The sequence below is a fragment of the Rattus norvegicus genome, chromosome 2 (genome assembly GCF_021556685.1).
Source record: "Rattus norvegicus strain SHRSP/BbbUtx chromosome 2, alternate assembly SHRSP_T2T, whole genome shotgun sequence".
In the NCBI taxonomy this organism is placed as follows: domain Eukaryota; kingdom Metazoa; phylum Chordata; class Mammalia; order Rodentia; family Muridae; genus Rattus; species Rattus norvegicus.
This window is the reverse complement of record NC_141535.1, coordinates 111,391,680-111,405,817: the sequence shown is the minus strand read 5'-3', so window position 1 is coordinate 111,405,817 and position 14,138 is coordinate 111,391,680.

Below are 14,138 nucleotides of genomic sequence, written 5' to 3'. Positions count from 1 at the left end.
AGTTTCTGGCGAGAAGTCTGGTGTGATTCTGATAGGTCTCCCTTTATATGTTACTTGACCTTTTTCCCTTACTGCTTTTAATATTCTTTCTTTATTTTGTGCGTTTGGTGTTTTGACAATTATGTGACGGGAGGTGTTTCTTTTCTGGTCCAATCTATTTGGAGTTCTGTAGGCTTCCTGTATGTCTATGGGTATCTCTTTTTTTAGGTTAGGGAAGTTTTCTTCTATGATTTTGTTGAAGATATTTACTGGTCCTTTGAGCTGGGAGTCTTCACTCTCTTCTATACCTATTATCCTTAGGTTTGATCTTCTCATTGAGTCCTGGATTTCCTGTATGTTTTGGACCAGTAGCTTTTTCCGCTTTACATTATCTTTGACAGTTGAGTCAATGATTTCTATGGAATCTTCTGCTCCTGAGATTCTCTCTTCCATCTCTTGTATTCTGTTGGTGAAGCTTGTATCTACAGCTCCTTGTCTCTTCTTTTGGTTTTCTATATCCAGGGTTGTTTCCATGTGTTCTTTCTTGATTGCTTCTATTTCCATTTTTAATTCCTTCAACTGTTTGATTGTGTTTTCCTGGAATTCTTTCAGGGATTTTTGCGATTCCTCTCTGTAGGCTTTTACTTGTTTATTAATGTTTTCCTGTGCTTCCCTAAGTGTGTTCAGGTCTTTCCTGAAGTCCTCCAGCATCATGATCAAATATGATTTTGAAACTAGATCTTGCTTTTCTGGTGTGTTTGGATATTCCATGTTTGTTTTGGTGGGAGAATTGGGCTCCGATGATGGCATGTAGTCTTGGTTTCTGTTGCTTGGGTTCCTGCGCTTGCCTCTCGCCATCAGATTATCTCTAGTGTTACTTTGTTCTGCTATTTCTGACAGTGGCTAGACTGTCCTATAAGCCTGTGTGTCAGGAGTGCTGTAGACCTGTTTTCCTCTCTTTCAGTCAGTTATGGGGACAGAGTGTTCTGCTTTCGGGCGTGTAGTTTTTCCTCTCTACAGGTCTTCAGCTGTTCCTGTGGGCCTGTGTCTTGAGTTCACCAGGCAGCTTTCTTGCAGCAGAAAATTTGGTCTTACCTGTGGTCCCGAGGCTCAGGTTTGCTCGTGGGGTGCTGTCCAGGGGCTCTCTGCAGCGGCAGCAACCAGGAAGACCTGTGCCGCCCCTTCCGGGAGCTTCAGTGCACCAGGGTTCCAGATGGTCTTTGGCTTTTTCCTCTGGCGTCCGAGATGTGTGTGCAGGGAGCAGTCTCTTCTGGTTTCCCAGGCCTGTCTGCCTCTCTGAAGGTTTAGCTCTCCCTCCCACGGGATTTGGGTGCAGAGAACTGTTTATCCGGTCTGTTTCCTTCAGGGTCCGGCGGTGTCTGTGGCAGGGGTCCTGCCGCTCCTGGGCCCTCCCCCACGGGAGCCCAGAGGCCTTATACAGTTTCCTCTTGGGCCAGGGATGTGGGCAGGGGTGAGCAGTGTTGGTGGTCTCTTCCGCTCTGCAGCCTCAGGAGTGCCCACCTGACCAGGCGGTTGGGTCTCTCTCTCACCGGGTCTGGGAGCAGAGAGCTGCTGCGGGCCGGGATCCGCGGGTGTGGGACTTCCGGTAAACACAGAACGTGCCCGGTTCTAGAGAAATTCTGCTTCCGTGTGTCCCAAGCTCACCAGGCAGCTTTCTTGCAGCAGAAAATTTGGTCTTACCTGTGATCCCGAGGCTCAAGTTCGCTCGTGGGGTACTGCCCAGGGGCTCTCTGCAGCGGCAGCAACCAGGAAGACCTGTGCCGCCCCTTCCGGGAGCTTCAGTGCACCAGGGTTCCAGATGGTCTTTGGCTTTTTCCTCTGGCGTCCGAGATGTGTGTGCAGGGAGCAGTCTCTTCTGGTTTCCCAGGCCTGTCTGCCTCTCTGAAGGTTTAGCTCTCCCTCCCACGGGATTTGGGTGCAGAGAACCGTTTATCCGGTCTGTTTCCTTCAGGGTCCGGCGGTGTCTGTGGCAGGGGTCCTGCCGCTCCTGGGCCCTCCCCCACGGGAGCCCAGAGGCCTTATACAGTTTCCTCTTGGGCCAGGGATGTGGGCAGGGGTGAGCAGTGTTGGTGGTCTCTTCCGCTCTGCAGCCTCAGGAGTGCCCACCTGACCAGGCGGTTGGGCCTCTCTCTCACCGGGTCTGGGAGCAGAGAGCTGCTGCGGGCCGGGATCCGCGGGTGTGGGACTTCCGGTAAACACAGAACGTGCCCGGTTCTAGAGAAATTCTGCTTCCGTGTGTCCCAAGCTCACCAGGCAGCTTTCTTGCAGCAGAAAATTTGGTCTTACCTGTGATCCCGAGGCTCAAGTTCGCTCGTGGGGTGCTGCCCAGGGGCTCTCTGCAGCGGCAGCAACCAGGAAGACCTGTGCCGCCCCTTCCGGGAGCTTCAGTGCACCAGGGTTCCAGATGGTCTTTGGCTTTTTCCTCTGGCGTCCGAGATGTGTGTGCAGGGAGCAGTCTCTTCTGGTTTCCCAGGCCTGTCTGCCTCTCTGAAGGTTTAGCTCTCCCTCCCACGGGATTTGGGTGCAGAGAACTGTTTATCCGGTCTGTTTCCTTCAGGGTCCGGCGGTGTCTGTGGCCAGTCAGTGCTCTTAACCACTGAGCCATCCCTCCAGCCCCCGATCCCGAGCACCTTGACATGGGTGCTGGGAACTGGACTTTGGCCCTTTGCAAAACCTTTGAGAAGTGAGCCCGTAACTACCAAGCCATCTCTCCACCCCCATTGTTGTTTTAAGAAACTGCAATGATTCTTGGTGCTTCCTTTGTTGCATGGGAAGGAGTTTTGTTGTTTTATTATTTTCTTCTTGGTGTTTTGTTTTTTTTTAATGATACTGGGTACAATAAACTAAAGCCCTTTCATCACCCTTCCTTTTACTTTTATTCAGTCTACAAATAACACCAAGAACTACAAGAGCTGGGGGACCAGACCATGGAGTTGACTCTCCGTGCTCGCAGCAGGGTTTTGCCTATGTCAGGTATGCATTTTACCACTGAGTTACATCTCAGCCCCTGGGTTTTTTGTTTTGATTTGCTTTTGTTTTTTGAGACAGGATCACCTAGGATAAAATCATCCTCTTGCTTCAGACTATAATACTAACTTTACAGGAACTTGTCACCACATGTAGCAAGACTATGTGTATATGTTTTTCAAGACAAGGCTTCTTTGTATAGCCCTGGCTCAGGCTGGCCTCAAACTCACAGAGATCTCAAACTTCAGAGAACCGCCTGATTTTACCTCTAAAGTGCTGGGATTAAAGGCATGGGCCCCCACCACCCAACCTTTGTTTATTTATTTTTTTACTTTTAAAATTTTGGACTTGTTGAAACAGGGTTCTGTGTACCCCAGGCTAGTCCTTTTCGGTAGTTGTGGGTGACTTTAAGTGTCTGGTCCTCCTATATACTTGAACTTCCCAAGTAGGGTTACTATCGAATACTAATTCGACGCTGGCTCTTTTTAAGTTGTGTGTGTGTGTGTGTGTGTGTGTGTGTGTGTGTGTGTGTGTGTGTGTCGTTATTGGAGAGTGGTTGTGAAGTGCAAGAAAAATACACAAGGGAAACCAAAATAGTGATAATAGCTTCTTGTGAGCTTAAGCCTGTGGTAAGCACTCCAAGAGGACTAATTTATTTAGTTTTCACAACAATTCTGGGAAGCACTCTTGTTATTCTGAAAACAGAGTCATTGAAAGAAATAGCCAGGCATGGGGGCATACTTTTTAATCCCAGGACTTGAGAGACAGAGACAGGACGATTTCTATGAGTTTAAGGCCAGCCTGGTCTACATAGTAAGTCCTAAGCCAGCCAGGGCTATATACTAAGGTCTTGTCAAAGAAAGGAAGGAAGGAAAAGAGGAAGGGAGGGAGGGAGAGACAGAGAGACAGAGAGACAGAGAGAACACTTTACCCCTAGCCAACCATCTGGCGAGAGCTGGGCTTTAGGTTGAGTTCGTATCCAGGGATCTTGACGGTCTATCATTCATGTCTACTGCTATGAAATAAGGAATGCAAGCTCTCTTGGTGAAATCCTTGCCCAGCCTGCAAAAAGCCATGGGCTTGAACCTCAGCCCTGCATGAAAGGGGGTATGGGGAGCACACGCTTGTAAGCCAGCACTCAGCAAGTGGGCAGATCAGAATGTGAAGGTCTTGCATGGTTGTAGCAGTACCCAGGAAAAGAAAAGATACTGACTGATTCCCTGAGTAGGGTCTCCAAGAGTGGGCCTGACCCCCTAAGAAGGACCATCCTCTCTTCTTGAACAGCACATAAAGGATGGAGGAGCTTTGTCTCCATCTATTATAAGATTTAGTTCTTTTTTTAAAAGATTTATTTTTTATTATATATAAGTACACTGTAGCTGTCTTCAGACACACCAGAAGAGGGCATTGGATCTCATTACAGATGGTTGTGAGCCACCATGTGGTTGCCAAGATTTGAATTCAAGACCTCTGGAAGAGCAGTCAGTGCTCTTAACCGCTGAGCCATCTCTTCAGCCAAGGTTTTACTTCTTGAAACAACTGATTTTCCTACCTTCCTGACCCAGAACAGTAAGCAAAACCACAAACAGATATTATCAAACTGTCATTTTCAATGCTTCTCTGGATGACTCATTGCTTCCTGGTGGTCTTGGGCCTAAGTACTACACTTCGCACACTACACATTGCTCTGATTCAGAGGTGTGAAGGAGCTATGCAGGTATGGTAAGACTGATTACATTACTTTCTTTTTTTTTTTTTCTCGGAGCTGGGGACCAAAACCAGGGCCTTGCACTTGCTAGGCAAGCGCTCTACCACTGAGCTAAATCCCCAACCCCTACATTACTTTCTTAAAGGTTAGTTTAATCAGACAAGCAAAGGACATAGTACAGAGTTTGAGGTGATCAAAAAGCATGTGGTTAACTTGTCTATGATATCAAATTGGGTGCTGAGGAGGCCGTGTGAGCAAACACCATCTGAGTATCTTATAAACTGAAATTCCAAGGAAAAAAAACCCACAAGTGTCAGTGGTTCTTTAGTGCTGACTAATTAGAACTTAGCAACTATGGAATGCTGTAGATCTGGAGCCAAACTCTCTTGAGCTGTCTTTAGCACACTCCCCTGCCCCTTTGAGAAGTAGGGAGAAGCCTTCATAAGATCACTTCATAAGCCATGAGAATGTTTAGCCTGTGACTATCCTCAAAGGTCTCTTTTTGTCTTTAAGAATTCTTCTAGGGGTTGGGGATTTAGCTCAGTGGTAGAGCGCTTGCCTAGCAAGCGCAAGGCCCTGGGTTCGGTCCCCAGCTCCGAAAAAAAGAAAAAAAAAAAAAAAAGAATTCTTCTGTGTTCAATGTCAGCCCGTCAGTCATCTTGGTGAACTTTAAACTATTATCTATCTATCTATCTATCATCTGTTTATCTATCATCTAGATATCTATATGCATTCGCCTCACAATTAGAAATGATGTGGTTAATCATATGCTGCTGGATATTCTGTATCTTCTTTTCAGAAATACTTCTTCATATTCTTTGCCCATTTTCATTAGATAGCCCTTCAACTTAGATGGGCATTTACCTCACGGATTGTAAGGATTTGAAATACATTCTTAGTTACATGTGCACTCTGTACATGATTTTGCTCTGTGGAAGCACTTTGGCTTTACAAAACCTTCTTCCTTTTTTTTTTTAATTTTGTCTTATTTACATATAAATACATAGTAACTGTTTTTACATAGTAGCTGTCTTCAGACACACCAGAGGAGGGCATTGGATCCCATTCCAGATGGTTGTGAACCATCATGTGGTTGCTGGGGATTGATCTCAGGACCCCTGGAAGAGCAGTCAGTGCTCTTAACCACTGAGTCACCTCTCCAGCCCCAAAACCTTGTTCTTATGTATCTGCTTTTCTGTGTCTTTTGGTTTGTGTCACAAGATTTGTTTTCTAAACAGGCATGCTCCCTTCTGTTCTCGGTGACTGTGTAAAGCACTCGGTTGTCATACTTATGGCTTCAGTGCATTTGAACGGTGTATTTATGAGTTGTAAGAAGAGGATCTAATCGCACTCCACTTTCTAAAAAATAAACTTTATTATAAAAAGCTTGTAAATGATTAAAAAAAAAATCAGCCCAGAACTGGGAAGCAGGCTCAGTGGGTAAGGATGCAGTGCAAGTTAGACCTGAGTTTGAATCTAAGACCTCCATGTAAAAAGCCACTTGTGTGCCCAAGTGCAGGTAACATCAGCCCTGTAGGAGGAGGCAGAGACAAAAACATGACCGGGGCTTACTGGCTGCCAGTCCAGCTCCAAGCAGAGCCTTTTCCTATGCCACAGAACATGGGAGACACAGATGAGGAGGGGAGAGAGCCTTGTTAGCTCAGCTATGCAGATTAAATTGACTTGAGGACTAGAGACTGGGTACAGCCTTCAGATTTACATTTTAAAAGACATAATTCTGATAGTGACTGCTTGTAATTGGCTTGAAGAAAGGATGTTAACCTGGAGAAGGGCTGGAGAGTACGTGGCAGATTTTAGTTTGGTTTGATTTAGTTGTTTTAGATTCTAGAGACACTCACTGCCTTGCCTTATACCTGAGCCTCACACTGAACTAGAGACCCTCCTGCCTTAGCTCCTTGCTAAGAGGGCACGGAGTTTACCTCACCTGATGGATTTGAGAAGGGAATGTCTCGCTGGATTGCTGTTACCGTGTTGAGAAAGGGAAGAATATTGCAGGACTCCAAGGTTTTCAGAATTATGGGCAGCTAGGTAGATGGAACCCACAGGCCCGGAGCTGGGCAGTCTCAAGCACTTGACTGATGGAAGCAGGAAATGCTGACTGACGTTCTAGATCTTTTGCTACATAGTTTATGGTCAGTCTGGGCTACAAGGCACCTGTATCAAAACAAATAAACAAAACCAAAACAGAAGAAAGAATTATAGGAGAATGTGGTGGTTTGAAGGAGAATGGCCCCCATAGGTTCATATATTTGAATGCTTACTCACTAGGGAACAGCATTAAAAATATTTGGAGGCGTGGCCTTGTTGGAGGAAGTGTGTCACTGGGGTAGAGGATGGGTTTTGAGGTATCCAAGGCCCATGCTGGGCTCAGACTCAATCTGCCTAGGGATGGAGATGTAGCCCTTACCTCCTGCTCCAGCATCTGCCTGCATGCTGTCAGGCTTCCCATCCTGATTTCCATGAACTCCCCCTCTGAAACTGTAAGCAAGCCCTCCTCTTTCCGAAGAGTTGGCTTGGTCCTGGCGTCTCTTCACAGTGCTAACAGAGTGACTGAGGTGGAGGGGAAGGTCTGTGGGAGAGAAAGGTAATATGGAGAAGCTATTTAAAGCCAACGTTTAAAAACTTGTGCTTTCTTCCTTCTTCTGAAAACTTGTGTTTCCAAGGGGACGTTCCGGCAGTCAGTTCAATGTGTGGATTTAGATCTCAGGAGAGATCTGAGGTGGAGATTGAGATCTGACTATTTGAGAGACGGACCGAATGAAAAGTGAGAAACCCAGAAGGGTAAAGGCCAGAAATGACAAGCTGACGTAACCCACAGAAGAGCGGGCAGGGGAGGTCGGCTTGCGAGTCAGCTACGCGTTTTCCTGCCTTTTCACCTGTGGTAACGTGTTCTTACAGTTAACGGGGCTTTAATGACTCAGTTGAAGAATAGTGCCTGGCTGTTTGTTTGCCTTTTTAACTGTACCTTTGGGCTGAGGTGTGGATTGATGAAAGATGACTCGCTTCACATGCACAGGCTCTTTGGCGCCCATTGTCAGCTCCGAAGAATTTTTCTAATTACACTTTTTTTCTTATTTTTTGAGAACTGTATACATATATGCATTATATATATACATATATATATATATTATGATCATATCCAACCCCATTTCCCTCCCCCAAATCCTCTCCAGCATGTCCTCTTCCTAACTTCATGTTTTCCTCCCCATCCTCCCCGTTCTCCCCCCCTCCTCCCCCTCCCCCCCTCCTCCCCCTCCTCTTCTTCCTAACTCACTAAGTCTGACTAATTAGTGCTGTCCATATGTGGACGAGTGTGGGCTCAGCCCCTGGAGCATGGAACCTGTCATTTGGAACACACTCAGAACAGTGATTTTTCCTCTTCCAGAAGTTCCTTAGAAAGGCAGAAGGCCTGGAGAGCACCTTCCCCGTCTCTGCCTGAATTCTGACTGGGCTGATCTCGTGCAAGGCTTGCACCAATAACCATACTGCTGTAAGTCAGTGCGTGACAGCAATGCCACCTCCAGAAGCCTTCCACAGCCCTCCTCCCCACCGCCCGGCTCTTACATATTTTCCTCTTCCTCTTCCGAGCTATTTCCTGAGCCTTGTGGGTGGGGGAGGGTTGGCCGAGGTGGGGTAGGAGAATGTGGGAAGACTTGATAAAGGCACGTCGCGTTAATTAGCTGGAAGCACTCAGTCTCTTATTCTCAGGACTTTGATCAATTACGTCTCTGTGTTGACTGACTGCCCACTGCAAAAAAAAAAAAAAAAAAAGCTTCCATGACCAGAAGCTTCTGTGACCAAGAGTGAGAGCAGCCCATGTCTATAGGTATAAATGTCAGTATATAGGTGGCAATTTGACAACATGACCTCTGAAGCAGATAGCCATAGAAGACTTTACCCTAGGACCTAGGACCTACTCTGCTATGGCATTTTGACTAGGATTCTAGTAGAAAACATGAACTGCATATTCTGGAACAGGGCTCAACCAAATCCAATCAGAAAGCAATTAGTTCTCCCCCATAGCAGCCATGCTGATTGAAGCTGGGGCACATCCTGCCTGCCCAGTCAGCACTGGAGCACGGTAGGAGGCAGTGCTGAGTAAATCCTTTGGTGTCTTTTCTCTCAGCAGCTCACAGATCACCTTCTGGGATTGGGATCAGAAGGGGTGTGTGTGTGTGTGTGTGTGTGTGTGTGTGTGTGTGTGTGTGTGTTTGTAGGGTTTCATTTTCGAGATTTGCTTTTGAAGTTCAGACTGTATTCTTACAGTGAACCGGAGCTCCCTTTTTCTTCACTACAGAGGCCTCACGAGTACCACACAAGCACTCTACTGCTAAGCAATATTCCTAGCTATGTTCTGAAATGTTTATTCTGAGGTAAGGTCTAGTCGTTCATCCTGGGAACTGGGACATCTCCAGCATCGGCCTCCCAGGTTCTGGAATTATAAGTGGAAGTCACAACACCCGGCGCTGCTTATTTTTGCAACATCTTCATATGAATTAAAATTCTAGCCATTGATTCTCATCCCACCTACACGAAAGATCTGCCTCACGAAAACATAAACATCAGCTATGTAAGGTCAGCAGCTCAGCTCTGGGAGGAACAACCAGGCCCAGCGCACTGGCCCTTGGAACTTGACCTACTGAGCATCGCTGGCTGTGGCATTTTCATTTGATACCATAACTCTAAAGGTATTCAATATTTTTCAAATTCTAGGGAGGCATCACCTAAGATGAATCAAAATAATAATGATAATCATACAGAAATGGTGGAAAGCACACATTCATATCCACAAACTTAATACTTTTTAACAGGTAAGGTTTTAAAATAGTAATATTCTTTGCTGTAAACATAATTTTGTAATTTCAGTTTGCAAATTTGAGACTTTTATTTGCTTATTTCTAGACAGGAGTAGCCCAGGCTAGCCTAAAACTTACAATCTTTTTGCTTCATCTCCTTCAGTGCTGGGGTTACAGCTGGTTCCCAGCATGCAGAACTAAGGTAATCTATTAAACCTGTGATTTTGATAATCATGAGCCTGTTGTGGTAGTTGGTAAATATTTGTAGCCCCAACACTCATGAAGTAGAGGCAGGATGCTCAGAAGCTCAGTGCAAACATTAAATACGTAGTCAGTCAGAGGCTAGCCTGAGCTACATGAGACCCTGTGATGGTTTGTATATGCTCTGTCCAGGGACGGACACTTTTAGAAGGTGTGTCACAGTCAGTGTGTGGACTTAAGACCCTCACCCTAGCTTCCTGGAAGTCAGTATTGGGCTAGCAGCCTTCAGATGAAGGTGTAGAACTCTCAGCTCTGCCTGCACCGTGCCTGCCTGGATGCTGCCATGCTCCCACCTTGATGATAATGGACTGAACCTCTGAACCTGTAAGCCAGCTCCAAATACATGTTGTCCTTTATAAGAGGTCATGGTGTCTGTTCGCAGCAGTAAAACCTTAAGGTGGAAGTTGGTACCAGGGACTGGGGTATTGCTGGGATAAGCCTGACCATGCTTTGGTTTGGAGGAATGGGATTTGGGGGCTTGGGAAAGCAGTGGGATGCTTTAAGTTGGGCTTATGGGGCTATCCTAGTAGGAATATGGAAGACTTTGTTGCTGAGTGTGATTTGAACTGTGCATACCTGGCCCAAGAAGTTTTAGTGGAGGAGAATTTCAGACTGTGGCCTAGAGACTTGTTTCTGTGATATTTTGGTGACGAATGTAGCTGCTTTTTGCCCTTGTCTGAAGCGTCTACCTGAGGCTAAGGTAAAGAGATTTATATTAATTGCATTAACAAAGAAAGTCTCAAAAAAGCCCAGCAGAGACCGTGTTCTCTGGTTAAGTCTCATGAAGAGTGTTTTGAACAAGCATAGCAAGCTTAAAAAGGAAAAATATAAAATATATGGTTCAAGTATTAAAGGGCACCAGCAAGTGGAATGGAACTGAATCCTATTCTAGGAGATAACAGGTTAAGGGATTTGGGGTCAAGATCCCACCCAGATAAATTTACGTGGAGGCATGATGGTATACACCTTTAATCCCAGGAGACAAAACCAAACAGATCTCTGGTTCAAGGCCAGCCTGGGACAAAGCAGGTTCTAAGTGAAGAAAAGCTTAAAGCCAGGCGCGGTGGTACACACCCTTAATCCCAGCAATACCAGAGACAGAGACATGCAGCTCTCTGAGTTCAAGGTCAATCTACAGAGCAAATTCCAGGAAAGCCAAGCTTAGGCAGAGAGGGAATCACAGAAACAGAAAGCTGGTAATAGAATAAGGGGGCCATGTTCCAGGTCCTGCAAGCAGCAGAACTCCGCCGTGTGGCTCTGACTTTAGAGTGAAAAATAGAAAGGATGATTGATGCTGGTTAGCTGAAGCTAAGAAATTAGTGGTAATTAAGAGCCCAGCATCACTGAGGTGAAATCTTTTGGGAAGTGTCTTCTGAGCGCACAAAGAAGCCGTGTTCCAGAAATAGCCAAGGTTGTACCTCATGCTGCAGCTGGACTTGGTATTGTGTAAGAGTTACCCAGGTGGTACTGGTTTTGAAGGCATGAAGGGGTCATGAATAGCAGCTGAGTCTTGGCACCGTGAGAGGCCATGGAAGGCCACTGGGGAAGGTGCAGCTTCAGTTGCAGTTGATGGCCCAGGACTGAAGGGGTCATGCAAAGAATTTGAGGCTTGGCACTGTGAAGAGAGCCTGTGAGAGGCTATTGGTAAAGCCTAGTTGCAGTGGAAAGACCCCACAAGGCAGAACAGAAGAAATCTTAGGCCAATCTGATCTAGGCAGCAAGTCTAAGACCTCCAGAGCCATACAGTGAGACCTTGTCTCAAACACTCACCCATAAGCCAAGCTCTAACTTCAGAACTTGGGAGCAGGTGGAGACGGGAGAATTAGGAACTTAAGGTCATTCTTGGCTACATAGTGAACTCAAGGTTAGCCTGGGCTACATGAAAATCAGTCTCAAAATACAAACAAACAAACCAAGTGCACAGATGGGTTTATAAGGTCGTGTCCCCATTCTCAGGAGTAGTAATGTGTTGTTCGCTCCTTCATTTCTCACCTTGCTGAAGATAAGGCAATAATAAAAGCACGATCACCAATAAGAGAAGGCTTTTAATTTGGAATAATGAAATGGTATAATTTGAAATACTGATCATGATCTTAATCATACAATAGTATGTGTAACGACTGTTTAATCTTCTGGGAAGAAGCGTGCAAAATGTGAATGAAAAAAAATTAAAGAGAATTATGTCTAGTGGAGGAGGAGGAAATAGCCCAATATTTTAATGGCTTCCATAAAACAAGTTCAACTGGGGGTGAAAAGGGTGGAACTAATGAACCCGAACGTTTCCCTTTACAACCGTGACTGTACCAAGCCCCACGGCGATCTCGATAGTGCTCGCTGGGGAAACATTTTCTCCTTTACGTATATTGACCAAAATTACCTCTCAATTACAGATAATTAGTATAGTTATAACGCTTTGTGTGTTCCAGTTGTACAAAAAAAAAAAAAAAAAAAAAACGAGAGCAGTGTGGTAGGATTCAAGTTATCTGAGGCTGGGGATGATGCACAATTGGTAGAGTGCTTGCCCCTCACCCATGAAGCCCTGTTTAACCCCAGCACAGCACAGACAGGCACGGTGGTGCCCATCTGCAGATCCCAGTGAAAGACCCCCTCCCAGAAAGGGAATTGTACAAGCCCAAGGCCCTCACTATAGAAGTAAAAAGTAAGTTTTTAGATACACAGACTCAGAACTAAAATAAGCCTGGGAAAATTCAGATGTGTCCAAGCTTTGTGGGACAAGCTGACCCATCATTTAGACGAAACAGACCATAAAAGAAAACAAAATGCAGAAACCAGACTAAATTATGAGCATTGCTCCATGGGCCACCTGGCAGGAAAAAGAAACAGTCCCTGACCCCCCCGGAAGCCCTGACCACCATGTACTTTTTGCTAACTCACTGTTATGATTATAGCCAAAATAGGTAACATACACGTATGCCTGATTTACTCCACCAATCACATCCCTGTAACCATGCATCTGCTTCTGTAAGCCTGCTTCTGCTCCCCAATGCCCTATAAAAACCCGTCCCTGGTTCTGCTAGGAGCGCCAGTCTTCCGAATTGACTGGGATGCCCACAGATACCTGTGTATCCTGATCAATAAAAATCCTCTTGCAGATTTCAGCCTGTGGACTCGGACTGGTCATTGGGCTCGAGGATCTCCCTCCTGAGGGAAGATTCTCTCTGAGAGTCTTATACCAGCACTTGGAAAGGGGATCATTTTATTAGCTACATAGCAAGTCAAGAGAAGCCTCAATCACATCAATGTGTTTCATGGTTTTATTCCTAGCGCCTAGTACCTGGCAGGTAAATGCCTGATAACTAGACAGTTATGCTGACTCTTTTTGTCGAGTTAGGAGAACTGTCCGACTGCTTTATTTTATTTTTGATATGTTAGTGTTTTAAACAGTATCTCATGACCTTAAACTCCTGATCCCCCTGCCTCCGCCTCCAAAGGGCTGTGATTGCAGGTGCCTGCCACCACATCCACCCGGCTGGCTCACCTGAATTTTAAATGTCTGCTGTCCACAGTGTGGCTGAGCATGGAGCGTGGGGTAGAGGAGGGTGGAGGGTGTTCTTCACCATTCTCTACCTCTCTGCCGCTCTGCACCTCACACCGTTCTTGGTCCCTCCTGCTTACTGGGCTTTCAGCACATTAGTTGCTGCAAATTTACGAATTAGGGTTTACTTCCTGATCCTGTTGCCACCAGAGGCCAGAGTTGAGTTTCTACACTCAGGCCACTCCTCCGCACGTTCGCCTGCCACCATATTTAATAATAATATGGTGAGCACGGTCAGTTCTGAGGAAGCCCGAGTCGGCTAAGAGTCAGGACCCGCAACACAGGCCAGGGATCCCAGCCACTCAGGAGGCTGAAGCAGGAAGACTGAGGCTCCACAGTGGGCTCAAGTCCTGTCTGAGCAATTTAGCGAGACTCTGAGGCAAAGCGAAAACCACAAAGACAGCAAAAAGTACAGAGAAATGTAGTGCAGTAGTTAGAGCGAGAGCTCGCCTAGCACACGGGAGTCCCGAAGTCCAACCAGAAGTATAAGAGAAAAGAAAAGAGGTGGGGAAGAAAGAAGAGAAACAGTCAGTTACAGGTAATAAAAGGCTTGTATTTGATGAATAGAAATGAACTTGACAACGGTCTTCCTCCCTTCCCTCACCTTTCTTCTTCAGAGTCTGGTATGTACAGTAAGTTGGTCTTGTGTCCATCCTCCTGCCTCTGCCCTTGAGAGATGGGATTACACATGATCTACCTTTAATATAACACCACTAATCTTTTTACAGTCTCCATAGGGCATTTGTTTTGATTAATATTTTATTTGCTTATTAAAATTATCACAATGCCTTCTTTTTTTATTCTGTGAATGCAGTAATAAAATTCACTG